Consider the following 21,211-nt stretch of genomic DNA (forward strand, 5'->3'; position numbering starts at 1 on the left):
GCTTTTGAAAGGTGATATTTGGGATGAGTGTTGTAATTCATTGACTTAATTTTGATTGGTTGGTGTTGAGGTAACAAGGTGCTGTTTTGGGAATCTTAATCATCAGCTTTCTGGTTCCACTCAGTCTGGGGTCTACATAATGTGGTCAGCATGTAGGCACCATCCTCCACCTGGGTGAGGGGCTTAGTTTCTGCGGAATAACCCCAAATATGCATCAGATTGTTATATGTATCCCTTGAGGAAGAACTACGACATTGTTTTATCCCTGAAGAATTGTTTAAGCTGTCATTAATTTTCTTGCTGGACTGCTTTTCCTTTTTATCCCTGTTTCCTACTTCCTTAATTAGTAACTGCTCTTTGAAAGTTAGAGAAGGTCTAGGAGACTAAAGCCTTTTTTCAACAAAGAAGAAAAGAAGGACAGTGATACCTCATTATAGTTTTGATTTTCATTTCTCTAATAAGTAGTGATGTTCAGCATCTTTTCATGTGCCTATTGGTCATCTGTATGTCTTCTTTGGAGAAATGTCTTACTTAGGTCTTCTGCTTACTTTTTGGATAGGATTGTTTTTTGTTGTTGTTGAGTTGTACAAGCTGTTACCCCTCTGTCCATGGGGTTTCCCAGGCAAGAAGACCAGAGCAGGTTACCATTTTCACCTCCAGGGGATCTTCCCAATCCAAGATCAAACCTGTACGTCTTGCATCACCTGCATTGGCAGGGGCGTTCTTTACCTCTGCACTCCCACGGAAGCCCTGATAATATGTTATGTAACATGTTATGCTATCTTGTTCCCCAACAGCCTTTGTCCTTCCACTCAATAGTTGTGATGAACATTCTTGTACAAATATCTAATTGCTTCTGTGTCCTCGTGTCCCGGATATATATCTAGGAGTGAAGTGCTGAGTTACAAGATTGGTATATGTTTAGCTATAGTAGATACTGCTAGACAGTTTTCAATAGTGGCTATTTCAATGAACATTCCAGTAATTTAAGAGAATGTTCCAGTTGCTCCATATCCTTACCAGCACTTGGTATTGTTGGTCTTTTAAATTTTTAAGTCATTCTGGTTGGCATATAGTGGCATTTCATTGTGTTTTAAATTTTGTCATTACATGATAATTACTGATATAGATCACCTTTTTTATTGATCATTTGCTTAGAGCAGTTATTTTCTCACTTGTAAAGAATGTGTTCAAAGCATTCCCTTTCCCCAACTTTTTGGTCTTATCGATGATGTTAAGTTTGATTACTTGATTAGGTGATATCTGCCTTAATTCTCAACTTGAAAGATTCCTTTTTCTCCTTTGTCATCGGTAAATGATCTATGGGGAGACTTGGAGACTGTATGAATATTTGGTTCTGTGGTGTTACCATCTACTGATAATGTTTGCCTCAATAAGCAAACAGAGATAACAGTGATAGTACAGTGGGCACTCGTATTTTTTGGTTTTTTACTTGGTTTACTTGGGTCTTCTCTCTTTTCTTCTTGGTGAGCCTGGCCAGAGGTTTGTTTTGTTTATCCTTAAAAAAAAAAAAAAAACAGTTTTATTGACTATTTTCTACTTTTTTTTATCTCTATCTTATTTATTTCCTCTCTGATCTTCATGATTTCCTTTCTTCTGACTATGCTTTGTCTATTCTTCCTTTTCTAATTCTTTTAGGTAGTAGCTTAGGGTGCTTACTTGAGATTTTTCTTGTTTTTGAAGAAGGCCTAGTATTGCTTTGAACTTCCCTCTTAGGATTGGTGTTGCTCCATCCCATAGATTTTGTATGGCTGTCGTTTCATTGTCATTTGTCTCGAGATGTTTTTAAATTTGCTCTTTGATTTCACCATTGACCCATTGGTTCTTTCATAGCATGTTGTTTAGATCAACTGTATTTTTGAAGGGACTGCAAGTGATCCTGATATTTTTGCCAGTTTTTAAATTGGGTTATGTGTTCTCTTCGTGACTTGCAGGAGTTCTTTCTTAACAGAGGTGCTTTATCAGAGATAAGAAAGCAAAGTGTATCCAAGTCTGTGGCTTTCATTTTAACTGTCTTAATAGTATTTTTCCTGAACAGAATTTCTTAATTTTCGTGAAGCTCAGTTTATCATTTTTCTTTTAAGGTTAGTGCCTTTTGTGTTCTGTTTAAGCCAACCTCGCCTACTCCAAATCTATGTGTTCATCTAAAACTTTGTTTTCCTTTACACATTCAGGTCTGTGATCCACCTTAATTGTGTGTGTGTGTGTCAGATAGAGTATCAGTATTCATTTTTATACAGATATCCAATGGTTCCAATACTTACTGAAACAAATGTTTAAATTTATTAAAAACAAAACATCTGAAAAAATTTATGAGCCAATTGGAAAGATGTGAACACTGAATATCTGGTGGTATTAAAGTGCTGATGTTATTTTTCTTAGGTGTGACAATGGTATTGTAGTTAAATTTTTTAAAAACTCGTAGAGATGCCAAGTGAATTTTTTTACTGATACAATGATACAATTTCTAGGTTGGCTTCAAAATAACGCAGAAAATATATTGGCATCACAAGTTAAAAGTTCCTTGGCCCCCCCACCCAAGGTGGAATAATTACGTCTTCTCTCTGGATAAATTTGTTATGAAAATTAAAATCCCAGGGTGAGTTAGGAGGATTATGTTACATGTAATAATACATACTTCGGAGAAGGCAATGGCACCCCACTCCAGTACTCTTGCCTGGAAAATCCCAAGGACGGAGGAGCCTGGTGGGCCACAGTCCATGGGGTCGCTAAGAGTCAGACAAGACTCAACGACTTCACTTTCACTTTTCACTTTTACTGAATGGAGAAGGAAATGGCAACCCACTCCAGTGTTCTTGCCTGGAGAATCCCAGGGACGGGGGAACCTGGTGGGCTGCCGTCTATGGGGTCGCACAGAGTCGGACACGACTGCAGCGACTTAGCAGCAGCAGCAATAATACATACTTATTTCCTCATGTATTGTTTCCAGTCAATTACACACCCACACCTTGCTGTCAGGCAGCTCTCACTGGTGTTCCCAACTCCTGCCTGCACATGTCAGTATTTGTATCCACCAGGGTCCAATTAGGAGAGAGAAATCACCGTGTGATCTGAACATGAGAAGTTCAAGGTAAAGAATTCTACATCACAGACAGTCAGTTCAGTCGCTCAGTTGTATCCCACTCTTTGCGACCCCATGGACTGCAGCACCCTGGGCTTTCCTATCACCAACTCCCGGAGTTTACTCCAACTCATGTCCATCCAGTCAGTGATGCCATCCAACCATCTCCTCCTCTGTCTTCCCCTTCTCCTCCTGCCCTCAGTCTTTCCCAGCATCAGGGTCTTTTCAAATAAGTCAGTTCTTTGCATCAGGTGGCCAATGAGGGGTTGACTAGTAACAAACAAAGAGAACGTTAACCAGGATAGAAATAGCAGTTATAAAGAACAGCCAGTACCCATAGGAAGACAAGCAGCATCCAAGGAAGAGTTTCCCCTCCCCCACCCCAGCTTTAGGCTGAGGTCCAGATCTGTGCAGCTGTGACTCACCGAAAGCTAGAGAAGTTATTGTCGGTGCCAGACAGTGGACGTTTCTAGAAAGCTGCGCTCTGAAGTGTGAAGGAAAAGAGTTCATGGGCAGTTGTCTTGATCACTGGAGGCACTCTACTATAAAACTGCAGGAGAGTGTGGAGACACCGAGGATGGAGTCGGGGAGGTGGGGTCTGTGGGGCTGCTGGCTGCAGGGCAGAACAGGGAAGAGGCTGGGCACCAGGGCACCTCTGAGTGCTGGAGGAGCCCGGCACACGATGGCCCCGCAGGTGCAGGAGAACTGCTGAGGAAGCACCCTGAAGAAAGCGAAAGTGAAGGCGCTCAGTGGTGTCCGACTCTTTGCGACCCCATGGACTGTAGCCCACCAGGTTCTCTGTCCATGGGGTTTTCCAGGCAAGAGTACTGGAGTGGGTTGCCATTTCCTTCGTCAGGGGATCTTCCCAACCCAGGGATCGATTCCGGGTCTCCTGCATTGCAGGCAGACGCTTTATCGTCTGAGCCACCAGGGAAGTCCTTTTTCTTCTGTATTGTCTCTCTGGCGCCCTCTATTGACAAAACGTCAGCGCCAGCGCCGCAGGAAAAATTAAAGCCCAGGATCCATTTTCACAGGCTAGTCCAAACCACGAATAAGGTGGAACTGAGAATCACTCAATCCGTAAGTGACACAATACCTAAAATAATGACTTTGTGCCGGGGAAATATTTACTTAGATTTGGATTTAGAAGCAATAAGACAGCCAGTCAATATTTAGCGCCTTTTATGTGCTGGTGGGCTGCCGTCTATGGGGTCGCACAGAGTCGGACACGACTGAAGTGACTTAGCATAGCATAGCATAGCATATGTGCTGTGTTTAGATTAGGCATTGTAGGTTTTTGAGCAGCAGTGTGATATGATGGGAACAGTTCTATCACATGTGGACAATTCTTAGATACCTACAATCATTGTACAGAAAAGTTTGCTTCCTCTCTCGTAATTAAAGCAATGAAATTTAAAATTACTTTATTGTACCATTTTATACCACCTTATTTGGCAAAAAAAATGAGATAATGAAACAATACTGGTCAGGTATTGAATATGGATATATGCAAACATTGTTAGCATCTTCAGTTTATTGCAAGAGTTAAGGAAAAAAATGTAAAGAATTTAAAAATAATCACATTCCTTTATTCAGTAATTAATACCTCTGAGTATATTCTTAAAGAAATGATTTAGAATAAAGATTTATCTGTTTAAGGTAGTATTATCATTATTAATAATTATACAAAATATTAATTTTAAAATTAATATTTTAGTAATATATTGACAAAATTAATGTTATAACTATTGTAAATTCATGAGATTAATAATTGAAATAATTTTAGAAATAGAATGCCCACATGTCCAATGAATAGAGAATGGCTATGTAACTGAAGACATGACAACACCAATCTAAAATGATAAATGTGAAAACTACACGCAAGCACAGAAATATGAAGATAAAATTAGGCAAAATGAAAATGAAGCAGAAAAATAAAATTTTTTTAACATCGGAGTTAATGAATATTCTAAAAACCACTGAACGGTACACTTTAAAATGGTGAACTTCATGATATGAGAATTATATTTCAATTTTTTAAAAAAATTCTAAAGGAGACTACCAAGATATGTAAAATATTTCTATGGTAAAGTAAGGAGATAGTTTGCTTATGTTTTCCTCCAAAGTTTAATATTTCCTATTACTTAGCAAGATTCATTGTACAATAGCAAATGCTATTTTTGATATTTGTTAGTGTTGGAGAAGGCAATGGCAAGCCACTCCAGTACTCTTGCCTAGAAAATCCCATGGATGGAGGAGCCTGGTGGGCTACAGTCCATGGGGTGGCCACTAGTCGCTCGTGACTGAATGACTTCACTTTCACTTTTCACTTTTCACTTTTACTCAATGGAGAAGGAAATGGCAACCCACTCCAGTGTTCTTGCCTGGAGAATCCCAGGGACGGCGGAGCCTGGTGGGCTGCTGTCTATGGGGTCGCACGGAGTCGGACATGACTGAAGCGACTTAGCAGCATAAGGAGTTAAGAGACAGCAAGAGAAAACTCTGGGGGCCAAGTGCTCCTGCCTCCCCAACATATTCCTTCAGGAAAGAAGGTAAGATTGAGTCATGAGGACATGAGTGTCAGCATTGAAAACATTTAGGATTGTGGGATTCACAGGACAGAGTGAAATAGGACACACCATGAGAAAGGAAAAAACAAGGCGTTTTGTACAATTGATGAGCATTAAGTACCAGACAAAGCATGTTACTCAGTCCCAATGCCCATTGAGAAGTGGAAAAATGCTTAATAAGTTGCCAAACATCAATGATAAAAACAGTTATCAACAGGGTTATGACTTTTGACTCTGTCAACACACATACCCCTTTAGCAAATAGGCATTAGATCAGAGACCGAACAAGCCAACAGAACCCTTCAAACAATGTTTCCATGTTAATTATTATAGCCCATACCCAGACATTGCTTCTTTATAGTCACACACATGTATCCTGACGAAAATACAACCCATTGTGACCTTAATGAGCTACTCATTTTGGTCAGTGCTGAAATCATCACAAATTCAGGTTTAATTGTAATTTTAGTTCATAATGGAGAATATAAGTTAGAATTATCTACCAAATACAATGCAAGAATGATTCATTTTTTTCAGCTATAATAATATCTATGTGTATTTTGTCTTCTTTGAAAATACATTGTTCATAGCAGCTTGAGTAACAAGATGACAACACAATTAGTTCCAAAGAAGTTTGTGAGTCACTTTATTATATCTGAGCCAGTATAAATTTATTGACATCAAATATGCAGATAAGTTTTAATATTTAATATTCTTTAAAGAACAAAACAAAGTCAGAAACTGAATATAAATTTATAGATTTCTTGACATGTGACGCATGCTCAGTCACTTCAGTCATGTTCAACCCTTTGTGGTCAATGGACTGCAGCCTGCCAGGCTTCTCTGTCCATGGGATTTTCCAAGCAAGAATGCTGCTGTGGGTTGCCATGCCCTCCTCCAGGGGATCTTCCTAAAGCAGGGATCAAACCCACATCTCTTAAATTTCCTGCATTGCAGGCAGATTCTTTACCACTGAGCACCAGGGAAGCCCAGATTTGTTAATACTTGGGATTAAATTGCAGATTTTTAAGATGGGAAAATACTCTTTCCACCAAATCCTACAGCAGGATATTTTCCTTCTTTACACAAATAATTTTTTCTCTCTGTTCTTTTGCAAAGAAATCTGCCTTTTCATGCATTCCAACATTTTCTTTCTTTTCTCTATAATTCTGCATTCCAGCCTTTATCCTCTCAGTCAATCCATTAACACAGAAACAAATTTGGTTTGCAATCAACATTTTTTTTATTAAAGTTGGTTTTAGAGTTTGTATATGTGTACCATGCAGTGTCACTCTCAATAAATCACAGTTATAAAAAATACCAACTTTAGGTATAGGAATGTAAAGAAACATCAGAACTTCAAAAAAATTCATGAACTCATTCCTAGTTTCAGCAAATTATGTGTATGAATCAGGTTAAAAAATATGTCCTAAATTTTTTTCTACTTTAAAAAAAATATAATAGTAAAGAAAAAAGGAAATATTCATTAAGAGCTTCAGAATGAGGTGAAGTATAGTAGGCTGCATTATTAGGCAATATGTTAAGTAATATAGCAAGTATAAAGCTTTCTCAAAAAAATTAAAAATAGAACTACAATACAGTCCACCAATTCCATCCTGGGTATTCTGAAGAAAAAAAAAAAAAAATTTGAAAAGATATAGTTAGGTCTGTGTTCATTGCAGCATCATTTTACTGGCCAAGATAAGGAAGCAACCAGTGTCCATTGATAGGTGAATGGATAAAGAGGATGTGGTTACTCATGGAATGGAATGATATTCAGCCATAAAAGAGAATGAAATCTTGCCATTTGCTACAACGTGGATGAAACTAGAAAGTACTATGCAAAGTGAAATAAGTCAGATGGATACAGATGAATAGCATATGATGTGACTTATATGTGGAAATCTAAAAAACAAAATAAATGAAGAAACACAGCAAACCAGACTCATAGATACAGAGAGCAAACAACTGGTTGCCAGGGGGAAGTGGGATTGAGTGATATAGAAATTGCTGAAGGAGATTAAGAGTTGCAAACTTCCAGTTCCCAAAGAAATGAGTTGAGGTGATGAAATATACAACATAGGGAATGTAGTCAGTAATACTGTGGTAATTTTGTATCACAGCACATGGTAACTAGTCCTGTTGCTTGATCATTTTGTTCTGTACAGCAATATGGAGCCACTGTGTTGCACAGCTGAAAGTATCAGGATGTATGTCAACTGTACTTCAGTTAACAAACAAAAAAGGACTTGGAGTAGTGAACCCCTACACAAATGCTTAGCAATTCTTCATGGGTGTGACCATTCTCTTTTCATGGGTGATGCTATGAATTAATAATGAACACTACAAGTACATCATAGATCAGAATTAAGAAAACTCAGAAATGACGTGAAACTCCCAAAAGAATAAGAAAATATTGAAAAGTACATGTAAATGAAATTTAAACAGAAACCTGCTATCAAATAATGCCTTGTAAGGAATGAAACAGTAAGGAGGTAGAGCTTAAACACTGTTTAAAAACACTTCTGGAAAATAAATTAAGCAAAAATTTATAAAATATTTCATGAGTGTGTTAAAAGTGAAATATAATCATAAGAGATCTGATATTTGAAAGATTCAAGGACCTGAAAGAGAAAAATCAATAAAAGATGCAAAGCAAATAATAGGCATTATTGTCCAAATTTTTCTGATAATTTTAAAAACAACTTTTAAATTGTCTTTTGAAGAGAACAATGTGCATTCACTTGTAATGACTAAAGGCAGATGATATTCTAATAAACTTACAGGGCTTTAAAGAAAAAAATCTTTTGGGCATCTAGAACTAAATAGCACATGACATATAATGGAACAAAAATCAGAATTCGATCAGACTTTTTGGAGAGACATACTCTGTGCCAGAAAAAAAGTAGAGCAATGTATTTGAACTGCTCAAGGAGAGAAATGATGAGGCATGAATTTTCTAGCAGGTAAGTAACTGGGTACCAAAGGCCCTGTCATTCAAGTCATCATGAAGATCTTGGGAAATACTGTTCTCATGATCAAAGGAATGAACAGACTTCAGAAAATAGAATCCTTAGAAAGACACATCAGGACAGATGGTATGGACTAAATTCATAGTCACCTGATATAATGAAGACTGAATGACGGTGACATAAGAGAGGGGGTGACCTTGGTGGTGGACACGAGGGTGAATGCCGGACAGCAATTCATTTAGTCCTACCTCTGATTAAGGTGATTTTTATAGGAAAATATGTTAAAAGCAACTGGATAGATGAATGTCATTTAATATAGAAAGCTTCCACAGTATATATAAAACATATATCTGAACATAATACTAAAGCTATACAATAAAAAAAAACTAAGCTGTACTAAATTAGGTTCTTTAGGAGATAAGCAGTGAGGCCGACCCTGTTCCTTGTCCAGTTGGAAACCTCCTGACTCTGTTCTGCTTCCTTCCCCTCTGAGGCCCAGGCTGAGGCCCCCAGGTCAAGGCCTTCACGGTGTCAGGGCAGGACTTGCAACACAAACACGAGGGCTGGAATCACTGAGGAGGCTCAAAGACAAATGGAAGAAGGCTCCCTGGGCCGTGTGTGTAGTGAGTGTGCAGGAGCCAGAAGACTCCGCAGGCCGGGGAAGTAGCCTTGGGTCCTGACCTCCCCAGAGGTCAGATCCACAGGGCATTGGGGTCTCTTTGCTGAAGGTGTTGTCTGTTAGCAGAGAGGGAATATGAATGTCCCGTGGGAGCAACTGAATTGGTCGTTTGTCTGGGTAGCCTTCAAGTCCCTGGACAGTGAAGCTGGTGCAGAGGAAAGGGGAAGGCCTGAGGCTCTGGGGCAAAGAAGCCGAGCGCCTCTCCCCTGGAACCTGTGAGGAGCAGGGGGTCTGATGACACAGGGGGGAAGAGTGACCCTGCCCCTCCAGCCCACACTCAATACCACCAATCATGAGATCTGCCCGGTGGAAATGACAGAGACACGGGCAGCTCCCTTTACCCCTGATCATTCCTTCTAGATCCCCTGGAGAAGGAAATGGCAACCCACTCCAGTTTTCTCGCCTGGAGAATCCCATGAACAGAGGAGCCTGGTGGGCTACAGTCCATGGGGTTGCAAAGAGTTGGACACGACTTAGCAACTAAAGGACAACGATTCTAAGCCCCCAGCAAAGCTTTGCCTGTGCTTTTAATTTAAAAAATCATTAAGCTATAGTAATAAAAACATGGGTTTATCTCAGTGGTATATTGCAACATGAAAAGTTTACAGAAGACACTGCTTTTTAAAGTGTAATAAAAAAAGTGGCGTTCATGTTAAAATAAATACAAATAAATAAAAGGAACAAAAGTAACTTGAATCCTGCCCTGTAACTCATCCCAGGTGAACCCTGACTTGAATTTTTCTCAGGTGTTTAGTGGGAATTTGACACATAGACCAGAATCTACAGAACTTCAAACTCCAGTTTGAGAAATGGTCCCCCTGGGTGACCTAAGCGCTCCCCTGGCCTCCCCAGAGGCTTGGACAGCTGCCACTCAGGTTGCGATCCTTCAGTGTCCTCTACTTGATGCGGGGCCTACTAAGCACCACTGGGATGCCAGGCTGGGCAGTGGGGCTGTCCTGCTTTCTGAACCCTGGGGTGCCTGTGTCTTCTTCATTCTTTTTTTCTCCAAACCTTTGGAACTGAGGAAGTCAATGCCATCACCTAGTGATTAAGTGGGGGTGCTCTGGGCTGACAACACTGGGGGCTTGAAAGGGCAGATGGCGATGATGCACCACTCCAGTGGTGCTCTTCACAAAGAAACAGTTTGAACAGCATCTCCTGGAGTCATACACACGCTGGCTCCTCCCCTCCAAAGTGAGAGCTACTGGAGGACCACACCTAGGAGCCTCGGGGGCTTCTGTGAAAGGATACCAGTCCCCCTAGGAGATGTGCTCAGCTCACAGCATTCTCCGCTTGTCTGCATGAATCATTACAATCCTCTTTCCCCCACATTTGTGTCACACGTGATAGCAGCGGCCTCAGTGTTTGTGCTGGTCTTCCTGAAATGCCATCAAGTAAGTTAGGGACATGACGAGGACATGTGTGCTTGTGTGCCTTACCTTTCATCCCCACCCTCCATATTTATGTCTCCTCCTCCCTGTCCTCTTCTTCACTGACTGCAGACCCAAGAGCTTCTCTTAAGAGGAGAAGGAGAGAATATCTTGACATCTGGAGGGAAGAAAATGGTTGCACATGTCCAGAGCTGTCCAAAGCAGCAGAATACCCATGTGGGGAACCCCAGGGCAGGGCCAGATTTCAAAGGGGTCTGACTCAAAGCCAACTTCCTGCCCAGACCACTCAGAGTAGCTCTACCAGATTGAATGGTGCAGAAGTGGGGTCAGAAGCCAGGGGGATGCTAGCAAAGTGGGGGAGGAGGGCTGCAGAGAGATTTTATAAAAAGATCCCAGGACACATGTGCCTGCATGAGACCAGATCCTTCAGGACAAGAATCATCCAAAGTGGGGATGCGAAAGCACTACAAAGAGGAGCTTATGATTAGAAGAAAAGAGAAAATGAAAAAGAGATGAAAGAAATAAATTACATGCAGACTGTTGCTCTCCTGATCTGATTCTTCATTAGACTCGAAGTAGTATTCTAGTGTCCGAGGGCAGCAAAGATGTGGTGGCCAAGAGAAAAGAAAGCAGAGAATTAGAGTCAATATGAGAACTAGGGGCCTTGATGCTCCTGGGATCCTGTAGCCTGCTCTCAGAATCCCTTCTGTCCTTGTGTCCATGGTCCTCCCAAGGCATCGATTGTTTCGCCCCTGCAATGAAGGAGTGGGTCTCTGACCTCTCACATACTGTTGCAGCCCTCAGATGCCCTACATGTGACCGCAAATGAAGGCCTGTGTCATCCTGTTCCTCCTTCAGGCAGCCACTGTGTTCAGCACTCTGTGCATGAGGTTGCCTTCCCCTCTCTCCATCGTCCTCCTCACTCCTTCCTTTCCTTATTTCTCTCTGAATTAGTGCTTCTTTCCTTTCTCCTGTCCCCCTCCATCAATCATACAGTTCTCCAGTACGGGCACATTGGAGGAATGTCCGTGGGTATACTGCCACCGTCTTCAGCCAGACAGTGGATCAGCAAGGCAGTGCATCCTTTCCGTGCAGTAGCAGGCATGGGCCTGATGCTGTGTCGGTCCCTGGGGGAGGGAAGCGCAACTAAGTCCACGTAAGAAGCGACGGTCCTGTGCCCGGGGTGACTGTAGGCACCTGGGAGATACTCAATCCTCACACCAACCCCACAGATCTCCTAGCCCCTTACAGAAGATGAGAGTCAAATCAGAGGGAAAGTTAGTAGTCCAAATTCCCTTAACGTGAAAATGATTCAACAGAGATCCTACATGAATACACCATACCTGCCCATGTTTGCCCTGAACCTTAGAGACAGAGGGACAGAGCAGGGCAGGCCTGAGGAGAGGTCACAGGATGAGCATAACAGGGGCTGGGGGCCTCTGCAGAGGCATGTCTGGTTGGAGCAGAGGGATCTAAGGTCAGCAGGGCCCTCTGGCTTTGCTATCCTGAAGCTCTGTCCTGAGACCTGGACAGTCACAGGTGACAAAGGTCGGCAGTGGGCAAAGCAAGCCCAGCAGCCCCTGCACACAGTCCACCAGAATTCCTGCCTGCCAGGGAGGGTCTCTAGGGGCCACTGGATATGGACATCCCAGAAATGGATGTACATTCATGACATAAGCCTTGGGTGAGGTGAGGAGGCAGGGATGAGATCAAGGATACTGGAGCATATGCAGTAACCCCAGAGGACGGATCCTTTAACTCCTCCACACTGGGGGTGCCCTTTATGTGAGCAACAAACAATGAGGGCAGAACATGAATGTGACGCCACGAAAGGACAGAGGGAGAGACTTCTCGTGCACCTCCTCACACTCAGCAGAAGAATTTGGTGTCCAGGTTCAAGTGCCAATGAGAGTTTTGTGTCCCAGCAGATTATGTGCATCATAGACCAATAAAGAAAACAACACCAAAATCTCTCTTGCATAATAATACCCTCAGGGTGCTAATCAGAAACCAAACTTTCACACTGGGCAGTAACAAAAGCAGGAAAAATCGTACGTAAATACTTCTTGCATACCAAAGGCAGAAAAGATGATTGTAGACACAGCACAGTCAAAGACCATGGACTTTACCAAAGACCATCCATTTACTCTTATATGTTTAAAATACAAAGGGCTTCCCTGGTGGCTCAGTTGGTAAAGAATTTGCCTGCAGTGCAGGAGACCTGGATTCAATCCCCGGGATTCCCTGGAGAAGGAAATGACAACCCACTCCAGTATTCTTGCCTGGAGAATTCCGTGGACAGAGGAGCTTGGCAGGCTACAAACCATGGGGTCACAAAGAGTAGGACACGACTGAGTGACTAACACTTTCACTTTTCATTTAAAATACAAAAAAAAAAAAAACAACCCACACCAAATCCGATTTCTACCCATATTTCAACATTTCCCCCCATTTCACATCCACCTTCCTCAGTCTCCAAACAAGCAGGTGTAGCCCAAGTGTTCCCAGGACCCCTCTCCTGTTGGACCCTACCTGAGTGTTGTTCCCTACCTGTAGCATCTTCATCCTGGCTGCTCCATGTGCTCTCCAGCATCTGGTCTGTAGAAACACAAACATGAGTGACAAAGTTGTTAGAAAGTGTGACCAACCCATTTCTCCTACTTCACTTGAAGTTATTGTGGGTCTCAGAGCATCGCTCTGATTTTTCCCTCCAGGTTCTCAGGTCCTCCTTATGTTTCGTGGAGTCAGACCACTCGACAAGACATTGCTCACAGTTGAAAAGTCCATATGAGATAAAGATTCTGAAGATGCACCTCAAAACTTCTCACTTCTGCAGACCCATGAGAGCTCTTCCCTCTAAATTAACAAACCTGGAATTCCAACTGTATGAACAAACTTGAAATGTGCCTAGTGGGACTGAGCAATTGGATGAGTTTCGTGTTTTATATTAATAGAGTGAGTTAATTACTGATTGAATTAGACAACTGTGAACAGGTACCTCTGGCTAATGGCTATCACACTGTATAACACAGATCTAGAGTATCAAAGATGAGGGAGCTATTATTGCTCTTCCCATGATTGTTCCTACTGCAGAGTAGTGTGCTGGTCTGATCTGATCATCATTTGTAAGTATTTCCTGAGCTCATGCATACAAGCCACACATTCTCAAAGTGTAGAGGGAGAGAATTTATTCTGGTCCAACAGCTGGCACTCAATAGAAGAACTTGGTGTCCAGGTGCAAGTGCCTATGGGAGTTTTGTGTCCCAGCAGATTATATGCCACATGGGCCAGTAATAAACACAAAACCACAATCTCTTGTGCACAATACCCTTTGGGTACTCATCAGACACCAGTCTTTCAAATTGGCAGTGACCAAAAGAAAGAGCAGACCTTACAGAAAAGATGGTTTTTGCATACAAAGAAAGATGTGTGTGTGTGGTAAGTCACTTCAGCCGTGTCCCAACTCCTTGTGACCCTATGGGTTGTAACTGGCCGGGCACCTCTGTCCATGGGATTCTCCAGGCAAGAGTCCTGGACTGGATTGCCATTTCCTCCTCCAGGGGATCTTCCTCACCCAGGGATCGAACCCTCGTCTCCTGCCTTGCAGGTGGATTCTTTACCACTGAGCCATCAGGGAAGTCCACAAAGGAAGATAAGCAGTTATAATCACAGCACAGACAGAGCTCGTGGCGAGAATCCTTCTTACTTTTAATATTAAAATATGAAATGGACTTTTCTACATATATTTCCTGTTTTTCAATGTTGTCTACCTCTTCCTCAACAGCAGGTGTAACCCAAGTGTTCCCAGGAGCTCTTTCAAGTTGTATCCTACCTGAATGTCATTCCCTACCTTTGTTGCATTCATTTTCACTGTCATATATGCTTTCCAAAATGCATTCTGAGAAACAAAAATATGAATAGTAAAGTTATTAGGAAGTGTGACCCACCCATTTCTCCTGCTTAATTTAAGGTTATTCTGGATCACACAGAGAAACCCTGTGGTTTCCTCCAGGTTCTGAGATCTTCCCTGGGCTCTGTGAACTCAGTCATCTTCAGTAAGACACTGGTCACAGTTGTAAACCTTCAAAAATAGGGAGAAGCTGAAAAATAACCTTTCAACTTCTCACTTCCAGGAATCCATCTATAGTTCTTACCTCCAAGTTTACAAACCAGAAATTCCAGCATTTGAAATGTGCCTAGTATGACTAAACAATTGGATGTTTTGTTTTGTTTCCCTTTAATAGATTGAGTTAGTTATTGATGGAATTAAATTAATTGTGAACAGGTACACCCACCTAGTGGCTGCCATTGAATAGAGCAGCTCTAGAGATACAATGCCAAAGAGTGCTCAAACTACCTCACAATTGTACTCATCTTACACACTAGCAAAGTAATGCTCAATTTCTCCAAGGCAGGCTTCAACAGTACATGAACCGTGAACTTCCAGATGTTCAAGCTGGATTTAGAAAAGGCAGAGGAACCCAGAGATCAAATTGCCAACATCTGTTGGATCATTGAAAAAGCAAGAGAGTTCCAGAAAAACATATATTGCTGCTTTATTGACTATCCCAAAGCCTTTGACTGTGTGGATCACAACAAACTGTGGAAAATTCTTAAAGAAATGGGAGTAGCAGACCACCTGACCTGCCTACTGAGAAATCTGTATGTAGGTCAAGAAGCAATAGTTAGAACTGGACATAGAACAACAGACTGGTTCCAAATAGGGAAAGGAGTATGTCAAGGCTGTATATGGCTACCCTGCTTATTTAACTTATAAGTACATCATGAGAAATGCTGGATTGGATGAAGCACAAGCTGGAATCAAGATTGCCGGGAGAAATTTCAATAACCTCATATATCCAGATGACACCACCCTTATGGCAGAGAGTGAAGAGGAACTAAGGAGCCTCTTGATGAAAGTGAAAGAGGAGAGTGAAAAAGTTGACTTAAAACTCAACATTCAGAAAACTAAGATCATGGCATCTGGTCCCATTACTTCATGGCAAATAGATGGGGGGAACAGTGGAAACAATGAGAGACTTTACTTTTTTGGACTCCAAATCATTGTAGATGCTGAATGTAGCCATGAAATTAAAAGACACTTACTCCTTGGAAGGAAAGTTATGATCAACCTAGACAGCATATTAAAAAGCAGAGACATTACTTTGCCAACAAAGGTCCGTCTAGTCAAAGCTATAGTTTTTCCAGTAGTTATGTATGGATGTGAGAGTTTGACTATAAAGAAAGCTGAGCACTGAAGCATTGATGCTTTTGAACTGTGGTGTTGGAGAAGACTCTTGAGAGTTCCTTGGACTGCAAGGAGGTCCAACGAGTCCATCCTAAAGGAAATCAGTCCTGACTATTCATTGGAAGGACTGATGTTGAAGCTGAAACTCCAATACTTTGACCACCTGATGGGAAGAACTGACTCATTTGAAAAGACCCTGCTGCTGGGAAAGATTGAAGGCAAGAGGAGAAGGGGACAACAGAGGATGAGATGGTTGGATGGCATCACCGACTCAATGGACATGAGTTTGAGAAAACTCCGGGAGTTGGTGATGGACAGGGAGGCCTGGCGTGCTGCAGTCCATGGGGTCGCAAAGAGATGGACATGACTGAATGACTGAAGTGAACTGAACTGAGAGATACCCTGATGAGGAAGGGGCATCCACCCCTCTCCTGTTTTTTTCCTTGTTGCAGAGTAGTTTGTTGGTCTGATCTGAGCATTCGTTTATATTTCCTGCTTTCATCCACATGTGCCAGGAATTATGTGAGGCCTTTGTGTTGTTGTTGTTGTTTAGTCACTAAGTCATGCTGACTCTTTTGCGACCCCATGGACTGTCCATGGGGTTTTCCAGGCAAGAATACTGGAGTGGGTTTCCATTTCCTTCTGCAGGGGATCTTCCTGACCCAGAGATCAAACTCACAGCTCCTGCCACGTCTCCTGCATTGCAGGCGGGGTCTTTACTGCTGAGCCCTGGGAAGCCCCATTTGAGGCCTCGGGGGCACACTCAAACAGTATGTCAACACCTAGGTCGTAGATGAATTCCTAGCAGGGGTCATATAAGCTGAGGTGCTGGGGTTTGCCCGGTGCACCTGTGCTAGACAAATTCCAAGAGGAGGGGCAGGTGGAGGGTGGATATTTTCCTTGAATCACGAAACCATCCTTCTCACCCCAGCTCTGGAAGGGTCAGGAGGTCAAGGACAAAGGTCCCAAGATGGTAAACAACTTGTATACAGAAAACTTCAAAACATTGCTGAAAGAATTAAATAAGAACTGGAATGATAGTATCATCAATTCAATGGCCATGAATTTGAGCAAACTTCAGGAGATGGTGAAGGACAGGGAAGCCTGGCATGCTTCAGCCCTTGGGGTTGCAAAGAGTCGAACCCAACTTAGCAACTGAACAGAAAACAAAGTTGGAATGAAATGCCATGTTCATACACTGGAAGCCAATATTGTTGAGATTTCCATACCACCCAAAGTGATGTACAGATTCACTGCAACACCTAACAGAAATCCAATGGCATTTTATAGAAAGGGACATTTTTTTCTTAAACTATGTAGGGAACCACAGAGAACCCCAAAGAGCCAAGGCAATCTTGATAGCAAGAACAAAGATGGAAGCTTCACTCCTGAATTCAAAACATATTGCAAAGTCACAACAATCAAAAGAGTGGTGTAATGGCATCGAAACAGCAAGAGAGACCCATAGACCAGAAGAGTAGCTTTCAAAAACATTCTTATAGACTGAAACAATGACCTTCACCAATGTTCTAAGACTGTACAATGGAGAAAGCATAGTCTCTTCAGCAATCAACAGAATGAAAAGACATCCTACAGCATGGGAGAAAATATTTGCAAATCTAATATTTGAGAAAGGAGCTAATATCCAAAATATATAATAAACTACTAGAACTCAATTGCATCATAAGGGACACATAATTCTGCTTTAAAATGGGCTACAAACTTGAATAAACATTCCTCCAAAGAAGATATATGAATAGCCAGCACACATATGAAAAGGTGCCCACATCACTCATCGTCCTGGAAATGCAAACCTAAACCACAGTGAGGTATCGCCTCACACCCATTCAGATGTGGGTGTGAGTTAAAAAAATTTTTTTTAAAGAAAATCAAATTAGTGAAGATGTGTATAATTGGAAATTTTGTACACTGTTGGAGGGAATATAAAATGATACAGCCATTATGGAAGACAGTATGAAGTTTCCTCAAAAAAATACGAACAAACCATACCATATGACCCAGGAATCCGAATTCTGGTATATATCCAAAGGAAGAGAAGTCAGCATCCAGAAGACAGATCTGCAATCTCATGATCACTGCAGCACTATACACCATATACTATACACGATATCTGAGATAGAAATACAGCCCCAGGTCCATAAGCAGATGTATTGAGGAAGAAAATGTGGTGAATATATACAGTGAGGTGCCATTCAGTGTTTATGGAAGATGGAGAGCCTGTCATTTGCAGCATCATGAACAAAGAGGACACTATTTGAAGTGAAATAAGCCACTCACAGAAGGATAGATACTGTATGAGGCCATTGAAATGGGGTATATGAAATAACACTCATAAGCAGGTTGTAGAAGGGTGGTTGCCAGCAGCAGGAGGAACTGGAAATGGGAGTGTTAAGTCCTGCAGGATGAAAATTTCTAAATACCAGCTGTACAAAAATGTGCATATAGTTAAAAATAATGTACTGTACACAAACAGCTTGATGTTAGAGTTCACGTTGTGTGTTTTAAATCACAACTAAAAATAAGGGAAAATACAATACAAAGAAAAGAAAGGGGGGAAGGAAGGAAAGAGGAAAATGGAAGGTGTCTGGCATGTCACAAAGGCAGCTGGAGACAAGCACAGAACAGGAGAAAGTTCCTCTCCCAGGTCTTAAAGAAGATGCCTGTCCAGTGTTCAACAAGATGGCCCTGTGCTTTCTCATCCCCAATCAAGAAGGATCCCAAAGAGCATCCTATGTGAGGGTCTGACTGGGCTCAGGTGCTGTACCCTGATTCCTGATCTTGAAACCAAGCACCTGATCATCACGGGGCCTGGGTACCTTCCTCTGTCTTCCTTCTGCTCCTCTAAAGTGTTTCCTCTTCAAGTCATGCCCAAGGATCTTGGTGCTGTTTCCACACATGAGACCACTAGCCTCATCTTTGAGTTCTTATTTACAAAGTTAAGATATGGAAGCAATGCAAGTGCCCATCAACAGAGTCACAGCACATGAATTCATATATAGACTCGCCCACACCCATGTACACAGACTGACATCACCTAACCAGCATACAGCTGCCTCCTGGGATGCTAATTCTTGGCCTCAGTTCTTTACCTGGAAAATCACATTCCATCCCCAGGTCCCATATTCCCAGTCCCAGCAGGAAACTGGAATCAGGTGGCTCTCCACAGGAAAACCAGCAAGAAAGCCCCATCTTTCACACCTTGTAAACTTTTCTCCCCGAGTGATTTGAGGATACATACCGTTTTCACTTTCTACTGAGACCACCTGCAATTACAGAAGAGAAAACACTGTGAGGATCAGATTACGCTGTGGCCCATTTGCACAGGGTTTTGTTCATTTGGTGACAGTGGAAAACCAGGTGGGAAAGACAGGCAAAGTCAAGGGAACCCAGCAACAGAGCAAACCTCCTCAGGCCAAAAGGCATGAACTTTTCCTGGAGGATGTGTCTCCCAAGTTCATTTGTCTTGGCTGTGACAAGATAGTTTTCCTAGGAGGAAAAATCGCTGCAAGAATAAGAACTCACTACTGTACAGTGGGCAGCTGATGTTGTCGATTTGCTAATTGCCTTTGGAATCCAGTATCATGAGTTTCTCCCACCCAAGGAAATTGTATGCATCATCTGGGATGCACATGCTCACTTCTCCGTATCTTAATGCCATGGAAAGAGATATAGATTAACCTTTCTATCTTGGTAAGAAAGGTGAGCTTACCTTAGAGATGGGTGAAGCTTCTTCCTCTGCTCTGTCCTTCAACGAATCCTCCAGGGGAGCTAAGAGGACACAGAGTAAATGTCAGCACCTTAGTTGTGTTCATCAGAAGCTACTTAAGTAGTTTGGCTTGATGTGGACAAGGGCTGGGATTGTGTGGACATGTGTGCGTGTATGCATGCTCAGTCACTTCAGTCACATCCAACTCTTTGTGACCCTATGGACTGTAGCCTGCCAGGCTCCTCTGTACATGGGTTTCTCCAGGCAAGAACACTGGAGTGGGTTACCACGTCCTCCTCCAGAGAATCCTTCCAACCCAGGGATCAAACCTGCGTCTTCTGTGGCTCCTGCATTGCAGGGGGATTTTTTCCGTTGAGCTACCGGGGAAGCCCTGATTGTGCGCGTGCGGGTGGTTAATATGTTTAGATTAGGCTGCCTTTGGGGAATTTGGATGATGAAGACAAAAGAGTAAAAAAATGAAAACAGAGCCACTGACTTTCCATCTCTGGAGAACCTAATCACGTGAAATAGTCTGTAAAAGAGTAAACACTAAAATGCATGCTCTGTTTCACTGACAGAATCCCGTGACTCCTGCTGTCTGCTTCGCAGTTGAACTAAGTGCTATTGTCTCCTTATCTTCTTCCAAGATCACTTTTTCCTCCTGGATTCACTTTTTCCTCCTGGATTGGTGCTACTGTATTTATAACCACATCTAGAAGATTTTGTACTTGATTAAAAGCAAACGTCATTGGGGAACCGAATTCCATGTGAGGCAAATCATGCTATTATATTTATTTCTTTTAGCTTATCATAAGGAAAATAAAAAACGACACCCAGTTGTGGATATGACTGGTGATAGAAGCAAGGTCCGATGCTGTAAAGAGCAATATTGCATAGGAACCTGGAATGTCAGGTCCACGAATCAAGGCAAATTAGAAGTGGTCCAACAGGAGATGGCAAGAGTGAACATTGACCTTCTAGGAATCAGCGAACTCAAATGGACTGGAATGGGGGAATTTAACTCAGATGACCATTATATCTACTACTGTGGGCAGGAATCCCTCAGAAGAAATGGAGTAGCCATCATAGTCAACAAAAGAGTCCAAAATGCAGTACTTGGATACAATCTCAAAAATGACAGAATGATCTCTGTTCATTTCCAAGGCAAACCATTCAATATCATGGTAATCCAAGTCTATGCCCTGACCAGTAATGCTGAAGAAGCTGAATTTGAATGGTTCTATGAAGACCTACAAGACCTTTTAGAACTAACACCCCCAAAAGCTGTCCTTTTCATTATAGGGGACTAGAATGCAAAAGTTGGAAGTCAAGAAACACCTGGAGTAACAGGCAAATTTGGCCTTGGAGTACAGAATGAAGCAGGGCAAAGGCTAATAAAGTTTGGCCAAGAAAGCGCAGTGGTAATAGTAAACACCCTCTTCCAACAACACAAGAGGAGACTCTACACATGCTCATCACCAGATAGTCAACACCAAAATCAGATTGATTATATTCTTTGCA

The 21,211-nt window shown here is 42.0% G+C and overlaps 1 long non-coding RNA gene across 1 annotated transcript; it reads right to left on the bottom strand.

Moving 5' to 3' along the window:
• Positions 1-2,285: 2,285 nt before the first annotated feature.
• On the bottom strand, positions 2,286-4,527 carry LOC139176356 (uncharacterized). Its single transcript, XR_011560768.1, has 2 exons — positions 3,529-4,527; positions 2,286-3,373 (listed from the first exon to the last, which is right to left on the bottom strand). It is a non-coding gene; the product is annotated as an uncharacterized lncRNA (long non-coding RNA).
• Positions 4,528-21,211: the final 16,684 nt, after the last annotated feature.

The sequence above is a fragment of the Bos indicus genome, chromosome 16, assembly GCF_029378745.1.
Source record: "Bos indicus isolate NIAB-ARS_2022 breed Sahiwal x Tharparkar chromosome 16, NIAB-ARS_B.indTharparkar_mat_pri_1.0, whole genome shotgun sequence".
NCBI lineage: Eukaryota > Metazoa > Chordata > Mammalia > Artiodactyla > Bovidae > Bos > Bos indicus.